The sequence below is a fragment of the Lissotriton helveticus genome, chromosome 8 (assembly GCF_964261635.1).
Source record: "Lissotriton helveticus chromosome 8, aLisHel1.1, whole genome shotgun sequence".
NCBI classification, from domain to species: Eukaryota; Metazoa; Chordata; class Amphibia; order Caudata; family Salamandridae; genus Lissotriton; species Lissotriton helveticus.
The window spans coordinates 1646936858-1646952976 of NC_136069.1; positions in this window are offsets into that span (position 1 = coordinate 1646936858).

A 16119-nucleotide genomic window follows, 5' to 3' on the forward strand; every position below is an offset into this window, starting at 1 on the left:
GGTTTTAAGTGGCAAGTCGAAATAACAGTAAACTGCAAAAACAGGCCCTGCAGTGACAGGTCTGACACAAGTTTGAACGGCTACTTGTGTGGTTGGTACAATCAGTGTTGCAGGGCCACTAGTAGCATTTAATTAACAGGCTTTGGGTACATGGTATACCACTCAATTGAATTAAAAATACCAATTATTGATAAACTAATGTTACCATGTTTAATGGAAAAACACAAGCACATTAGTACTGGTCAGCAGTGGCAAAGTGCTCAGAGTCGTAAGTCAAACAAAATGAATCAGCACAAAGAGGAAGTAACTGGGCGAAAAGTTTGAGGAAAGACCACCCTAATGCTGACAAGTCTAACACCGGCTTCCGCTTGAAGAAAGCTTTTTAAACCCCAGAAGTGCATGAGGGGTAAAAAGCCAGGAAGTAGGGGAGACATCAGCCCACACAGAAGCGCTCACATGTTCATATCCTTACGGAGATGGTGAAGAACTATGGACAGATTTAACAAATGTAGATGGTCCCATAGATGCAGTCAGCAAGTGGACAGAAGTAAGTAGAATTAATGCACAATATTTCACAAAAACTAGGTAGCACTGCCACTCGGTCAAATCATACTAATACATCATATTAAGTCATTTTATTTATAACATTAAAATTAAATACACATTTGTAAAATAGCACATGCTCTAGAATTGTACATGAGACTTGTTGATCCGCTCCACATATATTACGATAGGATTGACAGCAGGTCGTATCCAAACTCAAGAAAGTCTTCCAAATGAAAGCTTCTAAGAGAAAGCACCAATACTGACTGACATCCATTGACATTTATTTCTTACAGACGTGATAAGAATAGGAAAATGCTCAGAATGAAATCACATTTTCTTAGATAAAGTTCTTGATTTGGGGTTTCTCTCATCACCGAAGAATAGCATGTTTCCTGACCAAAGGCAAGCCTTCAGCCTCAGCTTGGTGGACAGATTTATCATTCTTCTCCAAAGACAAAACCTTCTTGACTCACCCTAGTTTCTAACTCTAGCAGACCATGTATAGGTATACACTAGCTTCACCTTCGTCATTGGGCCAGCTGAAGCACCACCCATAGATCCTCTCATTGACATCAGGTGAGGAGTTATTTACCATTACTTTTGAACCAGTAAATGTAAATATTTCCTCAGGCTTCTTCATTTACTGAAGCATGAGGCTTTTGCCTGCCGAATTTGGGCTGTGAATCAGAGATCCACTTCCCAAGTTTTTTGCCATGGTTGCTGGCATAGGTGGCAGGCCCATTTCTGCTGGCTACCAGATGCCGGCTGCCGGCGGAAAAGCCTTGCCGAAGAACAACTCTTCTGTCTTCTCTGCATTAGGTTTTTGTTTATTATTATTCATACACTGGGCGATGTCTCTACGACATCCCTTAAACCTAGAGAAGGAGTCCACCGACTGGTCCTTAAAAGAAAACATCAGCTGGGTGTTGTTGGCGTATGATATTGCCTTCACACATCAGTTAACTATAAGCATGAACAGAGGAGCCAGATATGTATTAAAAAGAAGTGGGCTCAAGGCCGACCCTTGTAGTACCCCACACCATAGTTGTTTGGGTTCCGACTGGTAGGGTTGAAGGGAGGCCTTCTGTGTGCGATTTGTATGAAAGGGCTTCAGCCAGGTGAGTACCACTCTTCCAATTCCTGTTGCATGAAGTCTCCGTACCAGGATTAAGTGGTCCACCATGTCGACGCTGCGGATAGGTCCAACAGCACCAACATAGCTGATGCTCCCGCATCCACAGTCATTCTTACTGACTCTGCCACTTCCAACAGTGCAGTTTCGTTACTGAAGCCAGTCCGAAATCCAGACTGGGTCTCATGTAAAATATCATGGCCCTCAATAAAGTTAGCTACCTATCACTATACCATATTTTGCCAGCGTTTTTGAAATTCGGCGATAGTTGTTTATGTCCCCTGGATCTACATTGGATTTTTTCCTGAGGAGGAGTAACACTGCATGTTTCCATGTATCGGGGAAGATACCTGTAGCAAGTGATGAGTTCCATAAATGATTCAGGGCATGGTTTGCTGAGTGGGCCAAAACCTTCCACAGCTTGGCGGGGCACGGGTCCTCAGGGGATCCTGACCTACATCTCAAGATTTCTGTCAGAGATTCCTGAGGGGAAATAGGAAGGAATTCCGAGAAGGGTATTCGGACACACAACTACCTCTCTTTTCAGTTTTTTCTGTCTCTAACGCTATTGTGAATATATTTTAAACCTTCCGAATTTTACTATCGAAGAAGTCTGATAGCTTTGCACACAGAGAAGGGGACGGTTGTATATTGGTATATGGTGCTCCAGTTTCAGTCTGCACTTTGAGATATGATTACCCAACTGAAAATGGTCTATGACGGTGACCTCAAGATACAAATTGTGTGTACCTGCTCAACGGAAATTCATGCTAATGTTGGGCTGGTTCATGTTTTTCCGAATGTATGGTGGTACAACCCATTCTGTTGGAATGCATGCCTTTATCACACAATAATGAATATGACCTTGCCACACATGCTTTTACAATGCATTTCATTGCAAAGGCATGTGAGTTAAAGGCCTATATGTGGTAAAGGTTTTCCCTGACCTCTGCTCTCAAACTAGTCCCTGGCACCTTTCTAGCCCTTGTTAAAAATCCTAACCCTTGCCCTGAGCTCTTATTGTATATCCGCAGTGTACCCACCGGCCCCAGCCCTATTCAGATATACCTGACACTTGCCCTGAGCCCTGAAAGAAGCCTCCAGCACGTACTCCTTACCCCAAGGCCTTTTAAAAAATACCTAACCCCTGCCTGAGCCCTAAAATCGGACCCCACCACCTCCAGTATCTTTTTTTTTAAAAACACCCCTAGTCAAAAGACCTAAATCTGTGCCCCCGCTCCAGGCCCAAACCCCTTTACCTCTACTGGAGTATGAGGCAGCTCTTCTTAGGCGAGGCACGGCACTGGTGGTCAAGAGGAAGAGGGAGGGTCTTTTCCTCTAACAACACTGATAGCCTTTACCATGACTGTACCTTTAACACTGTTACCAGCACCGTTACCAACACCTTCCACCAGCAATGCCACCCAGCCAGTCCAACTCACCGGGACCCCTGTCACCAGAGAAGACTCCACAAATACTATGAGGAGCATCCATTCCTGAGACACCACTGACTGAATGACCCCTGCCCACTGCACATTTTCCACAGAGCCGCCTCCAACATCACACCAAAACTATGACAGAATATCAACTGCACCCTCAAAACAGGCACTTTACCTGAGGACTGAAAATACACCACGGTCAAGCCCCTCCTCAAGAGGCCCTGTGAACACCTGACAGACCTTAAGAATTACAGGCCCCTCTCTATCCACCCCTTTACCGTCAAAGTCACTGAGAAAATCATGAACACCCAGCTAACGCACTTCATAGAATGTACCAGCATCTTCAGCTCATCTCAATCCAGATTCAGCAGCAACCACAGCACCAAGACCACCCTCCTAGCCACCACAGGTGACATCCACACACTCCTCAATCAAGGCCACACTATAGTCCTCATCCTACTAGACCTATCAGCTGCTTTCGACACAATCTCCCACTTCACACTAGCCGCCAGACTCCACCACGCCGAGATACAGGACACTGCCTTAGACTGGATCCACTTTTCCTCTCCGGTAGAACTTAAAGAATAAGACTCCCGCCCTTCCTCTCCGTACCCATGGAGATCAAATGCGTAGTATCCTAAGGATCCTCCCTCAGCCCCAAACTCTTCAATATCTACATGGCTCCCCTCGCAACCATTGTTAGAAAACATGGACTCTGATGACACCCAGCTCATCCTCTCCCTCATCAAGGAACCCTACAACACAAGGCACAGGTTCCAGGAAGCAATGAAGGATGTTGCATCCTGGATGAGCAGCAGATGCTGAAGATCAACTCAGAGAAAATGGAAGTCCTCTTCCTCAGATCCACCCCCTCTGCATGGGATGCCACCTGGGGCATCCCATCCTCGGAAACCCTCCCACCCTGATGTACCACGCCCACAACTTGGCTTCATACTCAACTCCTCTCTCACAATGAACCGACAGATCAAAACTGTAACCTCCACATGTTTCAACACCCTCCGCATACATCGCAAGACCTTCAAATGGTTCCCCCCGAATCCAGGAAGACAGTTACTCATGCACTCATCACCAGCAGACTGGACTACAGAAATGCCCTATGCTGAAATCATCAAAGCTCATCTTCACAAACTTCAGACGACCAAGAATGCCACAGCTAGACTCATCATCAGCTTCCCACGACACAACCACATCACCCAGCACCTCTGAGAGCTCCACTGGCTCCCCGTCAAAAAAAGAGTGACCTTCATGCTGCTTACACATGCCTACGAAGCCCTGGCTGAAATCTCCTGCATCCGCTGAGCCAGAACAGGAGGCAGATCCTTCTCCTACATCGCAGCCAAGGCCTTAAACATACTCCCCCTCAGCATCAGACGAAGCTAGACACTGCAAGCCTCCAGAAATGTCCTCAAGACCTGGCTCTTCAGATGACCCATTGACAGCTCGAACCCCCCTACCTGCACCAGCACCTTGAGACCCTTATGGGTGAGTAGTGCTGTTAGACCTGGTATCATTTGCATGAATCTCCCTTCCACTTTTTACTGATTGCCGCCTCTGTTTTTGATCTGTTTGCTGGTTTTAGATGCTTTTGGCACTGTGCAACTGCTATTCAGTGCCACAGTGCAGGTGCCCCCTATGTTAAATTGTTGTACTAATTGGTGACTCCATGATTTGGGTATTTCATTTACTTGTCAGACCCTTCCACAGTGCACCATGTGTGCCCTGGGCTTGTACATCAAATGCTGCTTGTGGCACTGGTTGTGCCACCCACAGAAGCAGCTTTTAAAGTGTATCTCAGGCCTGCCATTGCAGAGCGTCTAGTACTAGTACCTGTGCAATCTCAAACTGCCAAGTGGACGTGGTAAGTGCATGCACTTGCCAGTCCCTAAACCGTCCCTTTTCTTCGTATCAGACACCCCTAAGGTAAGTTGTTTCCAGTCCACGGAAGACCTTGCTTGGCAGTTCGGGCTGGACTGTTCCTAGGAGGCACAGGGTCAAGACTGATGTGTATATGGCTAGGTTCAAACTGGAATGGCATGGTGAGCAAAAGAACAATGGATTTAGGCCCAGATCTTTGTACTGGGGCGAATGTATGACATTGTTCTGCATTCTGTCCATCAACTGTTGTTTTTGCATTTGTCACCCCGAGTGGGACGGGTATGCTCAGACGTGAGTCCAATGCTATCCATGCCACTGCAATCAAGCTATTCTGGTTGATGAGGGCTGAAAGCCCGAAACCAGTCCTAGGATGCATGTTTCCACTCCAGGGAGGACCTGGCTTGGCAGTTTGGGTTGGACTGTTCCCATCAGGCACAGGGTCTATACTGATTTGCATATGGCTAGGTTCAAACTGGAATGGCATGGTGAGCAAAAAACTATGGATTTAAGCCCAGATCTCTATACTGGGATGAATGTATGACATTGTTCTGCATTCTGTCCATCAACTGTTGTTTTTGCATTTGTCAACCCGAGGGGGATTCCAGGAGACAGGGCGAGTCAGCACAAGGCTGAATAGAGAGATCTGCATCTAGATGGGTGGAAGGAGTTGCACCTGGGACCTGAATAGGGCTGTGCCTTCCCTCCACAATGCTGGCTCTACGTCCTGTGGTGTGTCTGATCTCCCTGGCCAACACTGTGAAAGGAAAGAAGGAGGTTGTCAACAAAGTGCTTCAAGACTGACCAGTACTGGTTTGGACCAGACAAAGGCCTCTCTGCCTTCAGAGAACAAAGGGAAAGGAGTATACATATTGGGGCCCAGACCCCAAGACTTTAGATCACTTCTGGGAACAAGATGAACCGTTTGCCAATGAGAACAACCAAGGAAGCTGCAGGAGTTTTGACTGCCCCTCTGCCAGTGTGCGGTTTGCTGGGTTGGCCTGCTGTGGTCTCTTCATTGCCGAGGAAAGGAGAAGGAACTTTTAAAGAACTTTTATCATTTTGCAGAATATTACTCCAAGGGCTTTATTTGAGCTTGTCTCCTGACCGAAGCATCAGGGGTACCACACTTCACCCCCTTCTTTTTGCCTGCATCTCGAACTTGCTGTTCTGGTGCTACAGAGGGAATCTGCAACACCGACGCTGACGAGCGATCCTGCAATCTGCAAAAAAGTCGTGAGCACTGCTCTGACTTGCGAAATAGACCCGGCGCTTGCCACCATGCCGCATCAATGCCAGCGATTACCTTGTAAGGCTGCCAAAGCTGTGAGCGCTGGTCAGACTTGCGACGCCTGCCCGACGCCTGCTGCTGTGCTGCATCGACTCTGAAATAAACATCATCGCGGAGCCAATTTGTCAACGTGGGTGGTCAAGAATCCATTGACATTGTGACATCATACTGAACCATGGTTTTGGCACCATCTTGATGTCACCTCCTCTCCGGTCCGGAACCGATGCCTCCCCATGCCTGCGCAAGCATCCAGGTCTCGACGCCTCATCTCCCCCGTAGCAAGGAACCGACTCCGCAATGCGCCAACGATGCCGCATCACACCAACGCCGTGAGCTGTCTTTGTTTTCACTTTTTCAAGGCACTGTTCTTTGTGGCTCTGTCTTGACTCAGGGCCCAATGCCGCACACTTCACGGTCGGCGCCATACTTTGGGATTTCTTTGACCTTGACATCGTGTTAACTCCAGTTGGGGTTATCTGTTGCTAAAGATTTCTTATAAGTGAATAACCTATTTTTTAACTATTTCTACCATCTTGAAGAATTCTTATTGAGTACAGTATTGTGGATTTATGGTCTTGTGATACGTCTGTATAAAGAATACTTATTTTTATAAAATCTGTGTTGTGTCCATCTGTAATGTTTTCACTGTATTACTTTATGTGTTCACAAATGCTTATCACACTGCCTCTGAGATATGCCTGTCGGCTCCTGCCAAGCTACTAATGGGGTGAGCAGGGGTTATCCAGTAGTGTAACCCCCTTTCCCTCAATTAGAAGCAAGTGTCCCTATTTGGTCAAAGGTGTATACCATTGCCAACTAGAGACCCCCATTTCTAACATTGGTGGTCAGTGGTGAAGATTTGGACCTGCATTTGTGACTCATATACAGTGATTGGTGTACACTACTAGTGAGTGCAGACCAAACGCGACCACATACTTTTTTTTTTTAGAAATCTTTTCCTTGGACTGTTATTTTCCTGAGAACTGCCAAGTAGACCAGCATCAGTCGCATCTATGGATCTAGATTTTTAGGAAACAACTCAAGCATCTCTGCAAGACATTGAAAGTTGCTATACCAGGCATTTCCAAAAAGGATGACTACCAAAAGGCGCTGAGGGTCTGGGTAGAAGCAAGAAATGTCCCTGATCTTGTAGTGGAGCCAGCTGGGGATGCAGGTGGGCAACTGGATAGGACAGTGTTTCCAGCTAGGGAAGGGGTACCGTCCCCACCAGGCAGTAGCATCTCTTCCAAAGACCTGTCCTCCAGAGAGCTGGAAGACAGGGAGAGAAAGAGGGCACACAAGCTGGAAATGGCTAAGCTTAAGATGGAGGGTCAGAGGAAAATAGAGAATAACAGGTTGTCCTTGGCGAGAGAGAAAGAGAATGAGAATGGAAAGAGAGGATGTTGAGGGCGTTAGAGATCAAGGTAAAGGGCTTAGGGATCAATACCTCCGGTGGCAGCACACCGTCTGTGCCTTCAGAAGGCAGGGTATATATCCCCCAGGATGTCATCAAAGATTTTCATAAGCATAAGGATATTGGGCAGTGGATTGCATCCTATGAGATAACAATATTGGCCCACTGGGTCCCTGAGAAGGATTAGGGAGCTGCGTTGTGGGGCTGCTTTGTGAGTGAAGGTAGGGATACTTTGTTAGACCTACCCAGTGTACAAAGGATGTCTTATGCCCGCATGAAAGAAGCCCTGATGATAAGGTATGGTTTGACCCCATAGCTCTATAGACAGAGATTCAGGAATTGTAAGAAGCTGTAGGAAACCATTCTGGTAGAATATGTATCTTTCTTTTCCAGAGGTATGGATGGTTGGGTGAAGGGTAGCAAAGTGGATACTTTTGTAGTGCTCTATGATTTGTTTGCATGGGAGCACTTGCATGCTAATTGTTTTCCACAGCTACGCCAGCACCTTATTGATAGCAAGTTGACTAACCCTAGGAAGCTTGCTGAGGAGGCAGACCGCTAGTTCAGTACCTGGGTCCACTAGAGTCATGTGGGAGACTCTGCCAAAGGTGGTCAGGGTCCCCAGCAGAAGAGAGGGGGGACAAGGGTAAGCAGAGGGAGTTCCAGAAAGGGCCCATAAGTAATTGCCAAGGGAACCAAGGGAAGGGTTTCCAGCCTCCTCCAAGAGAAAGTCAGAACCCCTGACAGATAAACCTGTTCACAGGGGGCCTGCTACATGCTTTCAGTGTAAGCAAGTGGGACACCGTTAGTATGATCCACGATGTCCCCAAAAGGGTCAGTATGTGCCACCCCGTGAATCACCCTGCCAGATGGCCAGTGTAGCCCTGGGTGGGGAGGAGATGGGGGCTCAAGGTGGGTGGGGTCCCTCAGAAATGTCCCTTGTCTCTTTAGGAGACTTCGAGATGGTCCCTAAAACTCAACTGCCTGATAAAACTTAAAAATACAGGCAGTGGGTGAGCACCAATGGCCATTGAGTGGAGGTTCTTAGAGACACCAGAGCCAGGGTGACAGCTGTCAGGTGTCACTAGGTGTCTGAAGAGCAGGTGGTCTCCAATGCATTCTTCCCAGTTGTTGCTGCTGACAACAGAGAGAGCCGCTGCAATGTGGCTTAGGTTCCCTTTGAGTGGGGGGGATTCTCTGGTACTCTTCAAGTAGCTGTGAGACCACCAATGCCTGTTGGTGGTCTGTTGGGCAATGATTTGGAAAGCTCCCCTTGGGATAAGGTGGAGAAGAAGGCTCATTTGGGGATGTTGGGTCTGTCTGAGTGGGCATGTGTGACCACTTGGTCTATGGCAGCCAGTATGGGTGTGCCAGAGATCCTGGAGCCCGCAAATATGGCCCAGGTCCTTGCCTTAACGAGAAGAGGTTGGGCAAGGGAAACCAGCCCCCATTGTTCCCACGGTCCAGGAGGAGGCAGACCTTGAGGGGGATGCCCTGGAACCCACAGGAGAACAAATTGCTGAACTGGTGGAACTACCTGAGCTGACCCATTGACAGCAAGAAGGAGGACCCTCCATGGAGTAATTTTGTGCAGAATAGAGGATGTGCCCTTCTCTTGAGGATTTGCAGTGACAGCCAACAAACGAGGAAGCAGGTGATCAGTCTGGATCACATTGGATCTACTGGGAGAATGACCTCCTGTATATCGAGCCTAAGGCTTCTAAACCTGGGTCAGCCCATGTGCTGGTGGTACCCCAGCGCTTCAGAGCCTTCCTACTGGGTTTGGCTCGTGATGTGCCTTTAGCTGGATATCTGGGGCAGGACAAGACCTTTGAAATGCTTGTTACCCACTTTTATTGGCCCCAGATGCGGACGAGTTCAGACACTCATTGTAGGACATGTCAAACTTGCCATGCAAGTGGAAAAAGTGGAAGGAAGCAAAAGGCTCCTCTCCAACCTTTCCCTGTTGTCAGTAACCCCTTTGAATGGGTGGGAATTGACATTGTGGGGCCACTGGACCCCAAGACAGCCATGGGCAACAGGTTTATCTTGGTCTTGGTGGACCATGCTACCCGGTACCCGGAAGCCATCCCGCTCAGGACAGTGATGGCCCCCGTGGTGGGACGTGCACTGATGGGGACTTTCTCCATAGGGGTTTTCCAAAGAGGTGGTGTCAGACCATGGTACCAACTTCATATCTAATTATACGAAGTCCCTGTGGAAGGAGTGTGGTGTTACATACAAGTTCACCACTGCTTACCACCCCCAAGGTATTGGGCTGGTTGAGAGATTCAACCGGTCCCTTAAAGGCATGACAATGGGTCTTGAGGAACCTATGAGGCATAAGTGGAACGTCCTCTTGCCAGGCCTTCGTTTTGCTTACCGTGTGGTGCCACAGAAGTCCCTAAGGTCCAGCCTCTTTGAACTGCTGTATGGACACCCAGTAAGAGGACCTTTGAGTCTGCTCAAGGAAGGCTGGGAGAAATCTCCCAGGAAACCTCCCCAGGATGTATATAGTTACGTGCTGGCCTTCTGGAACCAGTCTCGGCGATTCAGACAACTCGCTCAGGCAAACCTAGAATCCAGCCAGGAGGAAATGAAGTGGTGGTACGATCAGAATGCCACTCTGATTGAGCTTCAACCTGGACAGAAAGTTTGACCGGACCATTTGAGGTGGTGGAGCGCAAGAGTGATGTCACCTATTTGATGAACTTGCGGTCTCCTAGGAACCCTTTGTGGATCCTGCATGTTAACCGCCTGAAACCCCACTTAGAAAGGTCTGAAGTGGGCATGCTCCTAGCGACAGATGATGGAATGGAGGAGGCGACCGTCTTGAGGAACCTATGATGCATAAATGGGAAGTCCTCTTGCAATGCCTTCTTTTTGCTTACTGTGTGGTGCCCCACAAGTCCCCAGGGTTCAGCCCCTTTGAACCGCTGTATGGATACCCAGGAAGAGGACCTTTGAGTCTGGTCAAGGAAGGCTGGGAGCAATCTCCCAGGAAACATCCCCAGGATGTATACATTTACATGCTGGCCTTCTGGAACCAGACTCGGCGGTTCAGACAACTCGCTTTGGCAAACCTGTAAGCCAGCCAGGAGGAAATGAAGCAGTGGTACGATCTGAATGCCACTCTGATTGAGTTTCAACCTGAACAGAAAGTTTGGGTCACTTCCCTGTGCAGCCTTGTGTGCTCCAGGACAGGTGGACCGGACCATTTGAGGTGGTGGAACGCAAGAGTGATGTCACCTATTTGGTGAACTTGCGGTCTCCTAGGAACCCTTTGCGGGTTCTGCATGTTAACAGCCTGAAGCCCCACTTAGAAAGGTCTGAAGTGGGCATGCTCCTAGCGACAGATGATGGAATGGAGGAGGGGACCGAGCCTCTTCCTGACCTCCTGTCTGCAACAGAGCAAAATGGGTCAGTGGATGGTGTGAGCCTCTCTGCCACACTGACCCCTGAACAGCAGCAAGATTGTCACCAACTGTTGGGGCAATTCTCTGATTCGTTTTCCCTGGTTCCTGGTGTCACTGAGTGGTCCGTCCATGGTGTGGACACTGGGGACAGTCCTCCTGTGAAGCACAAGGCTTACAGAGTGACTGACAGGGTCAGAGCTTACATCAAGAAGGAGGTCTCCAAGATGTTTTCCTTAGGGGTGATTGAATCCTCCAACAGTCCTTGGGCCAGCCCAGTGGTCTTGGTCCCAAATGCTGTTGTGCCTGGTGCCACTCCCGAACTCTTGTTCTGTGTGGACTACTGAAGACTCAATTCAGTCACCAGGACTGAAGTGCACCCCATCGCCATAGCTGATGAGCTCATTGATTGGTATGGGGCTGCACGGTACTTCAACAAGTTTGATATGACATCTGGGTACTGGCAGATCGCCTTGACTGATGGGGCCAAAAAGAGGTCAGCATTCTCCACACCAGATAGGCACTACCAATTCCAGGCTATGCCCTTTGGGATGAAGAATGCCCCTGCCACCTTTCAGAGGTTGGTCAACCAGGTGTTGACTGGCTTGGAGGATTTCAGTGCCACCTACCTAGATGACATTGCAGTGTTCAGTGCCAGTTAGGAAGAACATCTGCGCCACCTCTGGGAAGTGTTGACAGCACTGCGAAAAGCAGGCCTCACGATCAAGGTAAGTGCCAGATATGGGTAGGATTCTGTGGTGTACTTGGGGCACCAGGTAGGGAGCGGCCAGGTGGTGCCCCTACAACCTAAGGTTGATACCATCTTTACATGGGAACCCCCCAAGACTCAGACACAGGTGGGAGCCTTTTTAGGACTCACAGGGTACTACAGGAGGTTCGCCAAGGGGTATAGCAACATTGTTGCATCTTTGACTGAGCTGACTTACAGGTAGCATCCCAAGAAGGTGAACTGGGCTGACACCTGTCAGAAGGCATTTGACGCCCTGAAGACTGCAATGTGCACAGCACCTGTGCTTCAGGCACCCACCTTCTCAAAGGAATTCATTGTTCAAACAGACACTTCAGAGCATGGTGTGGGGGCTAGTCTTTCACAGATTATTGAGATGGGTCTTAACCAACCTGTAGCCTTCATCAGTAGGAGGTTACTTACACAGGAACAGAGGTGGAGTGCAAATGAGCGTGAGGGATTTGCTATGGTCTGGGCACTGAAGAAGTTGAGGCCATACCTATTTGGGACTAACTTTTGGGTTCAGACACAACGCATGCCCCTCATATGGTTGATGCAGGTGAGGGGTGAGTACCCAAAGTTGTTGATGGGGTCCATTTCCCTACAGAGGAGGAACTCAATGCCCTGGAACAGAACACACCAATGCTGATGGTCTGTCCAGATTTCTCTGCCTTAGTCAAGAGAATTCCCAAGGGGAGGGATAGTTCTCCCCACATTTCAGCTGGAGGGGACACGTTTTATACCAGGTATCATTGGCATGAGTCTCCCGTCCACTTTTTACTGATTGCCTCCTCTGTTTTTTATCTGTTTGCTGGTTTTAGATACTTTCTGTGCCACAGTGTAAGTGCTCACTATGTTACATTGGTCCACTGCTTTTTCAAAATACCATCTAGAGCAGGAATACCTGACCTCTTCGATAGTAGAAGGGCCATCACAGAAACCAGCCGAAGTGGAGTGAGTATATCATTGTCCCCCATCCGGTCTTGTAGTCTGTCTAAAATAATTATGCATAACAGCTTTTGAGTACAGTCAATAAGGCTGATAGGCTTATAGTAAGTAGGTGAGACAGCAGAGCCCTTTTTGTAGATAGGGGAAATCTGTTCGCCTGGCTAAGATGGTGGAGTGCGGGTCCCAACAATAATGACGTTAAGGTATAGTATGAAATGTGGGCACCAAACCTCAGTCTCAGATAGAAACAAATCAATACCTTGTGCTTTTGTGTGCACGACCATCTTAATTTGTGCACATATTATTGGATCTGTAATAATCAAGTACTCTAGACAGGCTTTAGGCTTTTTGATACTGTATAATTTAGAGCCCAGCTCAACAGATGTATGGAAATACTCGCCCCCTGAGTCTCCCATTAAGTATAAACCTGAAAAATTATCTATCCAGTCAGTGGCTGCAATAATATTCTCTATTGGGCAGTAATCCTCCTTATTCCCAGAAGCTACTATCTTCCACAAAGTACATTGGTCTCCCTCTTTTGCAGCAACCAATCAGTTCTTCCCCTGCCTTCGATCCCACTCCTTTTTTGCTTCTTTAATACTGTTCATGTGTCCCACCCTCCTTAGTGAAATCAGACCTTTGCACTGTTTTTTTATGGAAATAATCAGTTCTGATTTAGCAGCTCTATATTATCGATTAAACTAGGTGGTTGAAATACTCCTGCCAACCACAGGTTTACTTTCCCTAGTAAAAATATTCCAGAAGTCCTCAAACAAAAGCTTATGCGAGTCCCAGATCAACACCAGAGGGGACGCGCTTGGTGCTAGAGTCAAATCCAAACTAAGCAAGAATTTCAGGGTTGCCTCCAATATCTTGTCAATCGAATCCACTAGCTCTGGTGATTGTGCCAAAGTACACCATTTAACCTAGAAGATAATTGCAACCTGCTTTTCAAGAGGGTCAGCAGGGACCCATACTGCGAAACCGCTTGGATACTGGAGACATTGTGGCCCTTATACTACTTGATTTGAGTGCCGCTTTTGACACAGTATCTCACACAGTGTTACTGAAAGCCTTGCAATCACCGGGAGTTGTTGGTTCTGCACTCAATTGGCTTTTTGATTTTTTGGCAGACCGTACGTTCCAGGTCTTTTCTCTCACGGTCACTTCTAAAACCCACTTATCACCTTATGGGGTACCTCAGGGCTCCATTCTGGCGGCTATTGCCAAAGATGCTGGGTTGTCCCTTTTCTCCTAAGCCGGCGTCACCCAGATAATCTTCTCTCTTTCTACTGAAAGGGCGTCTAAGTCATCATCTCTCCAGTCTGGGTTGAGGAATATTGCATTTTGGATGCGAGCCAACTTGTCTAAGCTTAACAGCGAAAAGAAAGAAGTGTTGATATTAAGGAAGAATAGAGGGCCTGATTCACAGAACTAACTTAAGACAAAATCCTAAACTTACTACTTTTGGTATTCACGGAATGCACTTACTACTTTTGGCATTCACAGAATGCACTTACTACTTTTAGTATTCACAGAAGGGATTTACGACTACTAACTTTACGTCCGACCTCGGGCCGGAGATTCCGGCCCGTAGGTGGGACTTCCGGCCCGGAGATTTCGGAATCTCCACCTCTGGGCCAGCTGTCCCACCTATGGGCCAGAAGTCCCACCTACGGGCCGGAAATCTCCGCCTCCAGGTCAGAATCTCCGGCCTAAGGTCGGACATAAAGTTAGTAGACGTAAATCTATTCTGTTAATACCAAAAGTAGGAAGTGCATTCTGTGAATACCAAATGTAGTAAGTGCATTCTGTGAATGCCAAAAGTAGTAAGTGATTTCAGTGAATACCAATTTATTAAGTTTAGAATTTTGTCTTAAGTTAATTCTGTGAATCGGGCCTAGAGATCTCTGGAGACCTCAACACTGGCCTTCTAAAATAGGTACTCTGCCCCAGCCTACTCTTCAGGTCCGTAATTTAGGCTTTATCAATGATGAGCAGCTATTAATGAAGCAACAAGCAGTGAAAGTGGCCTCAACCGGCTTCACCATCCTTAAATGGCTCAAGAAAATCCTTTAGATGTTGCCCTGCTCCACTCAAAGAACCGTGGTCCAGGCTCTTGTCTCTTCTAGACTGGATTACGGCAGCATTCTGTATCCAGGAGTTAATAAGGATGTGATACATAAATTGCAGGTGGCGCAGAATGCAACTGCTAGACTGCTTTGCCAGGTTCCCAGGTTCTCTTTGTTACCTTCATTGGCTCAGGGTTGAGAATCGTATTAAATTAAAGGCCCTGAGTTATATGTCCAAGATCAAATCTGGCAAAGCACCTCAGTACCTGAATGCTTTAGTCCACCCTTACTTACCATTGCGCCTTCTTTGTTCCTCCACTCAGGCTAAATTTTCGCAACCTAGCACCATTCTAACATGAATGGGTGGTCAGTTCTTTTTGTTGTCTAGGTCCCTCTATGTGGAATTCCCTTCCCATGTCACTTCGAAATGAAACGTATATGGGAATTTTCGCAAGTGTTTAATAACTTGGCTGTTCACTCAATAGATTATTTTTCTTTTTTTCTGTTATTTTTCTTTTTTCTGTTCCTGTCAAGCAGCGCCGGGAAACCTTCGGGTAACTGTGAGCCTTATAATATTAAATAACATAACATAACATAACTCATACACTTGGGAGAGTGAGAATTAGGGCATTATGATCACGCCTGGATGTGACAACCATATCAATAAGGTATTTCCACAGTCCTACAATTAGCAATAAATAATCAATTAGACTGGTACGATGAATGTGGTTGTATGTGTGGGTCCCATATTTATTGGAAGGGCATTTCATTGCAGGGCTGGGGGCATTTTTAATGGGGTAATTCAGGGATAGCACAAACTCCATCCTCCTCTTCAACAAGATTTGTAATGCTTTTTTCAAGGGGCTCATATTGTCAATTGAGAATCCCACCCACAATTGTAAATACTTCTTCTTGTAGCATGGCTAAGTGAGTGGACAACACATCAATGGTTGGGGATTCCCTTTTATTCTACACAGACCTGAGATAAATATTATAAACATAGACAACCATTGACCATGAAAATGTGAGCTTAACATGTGATATAACACTAGAGTTGTTTGTGTTTGTAACTTCATTAGCTGGACATTGAAGTGTGAAGCTGACCCATGGCGTAAGCCCCCCAATGGCCTACCTTTACCCCAATTAATTCAAGCCTTTAGTAAAATTAGCATAACCCAGTCGGCAAACTGATTTAGAGAGCCATGCCTCATGGCAGAGACAAA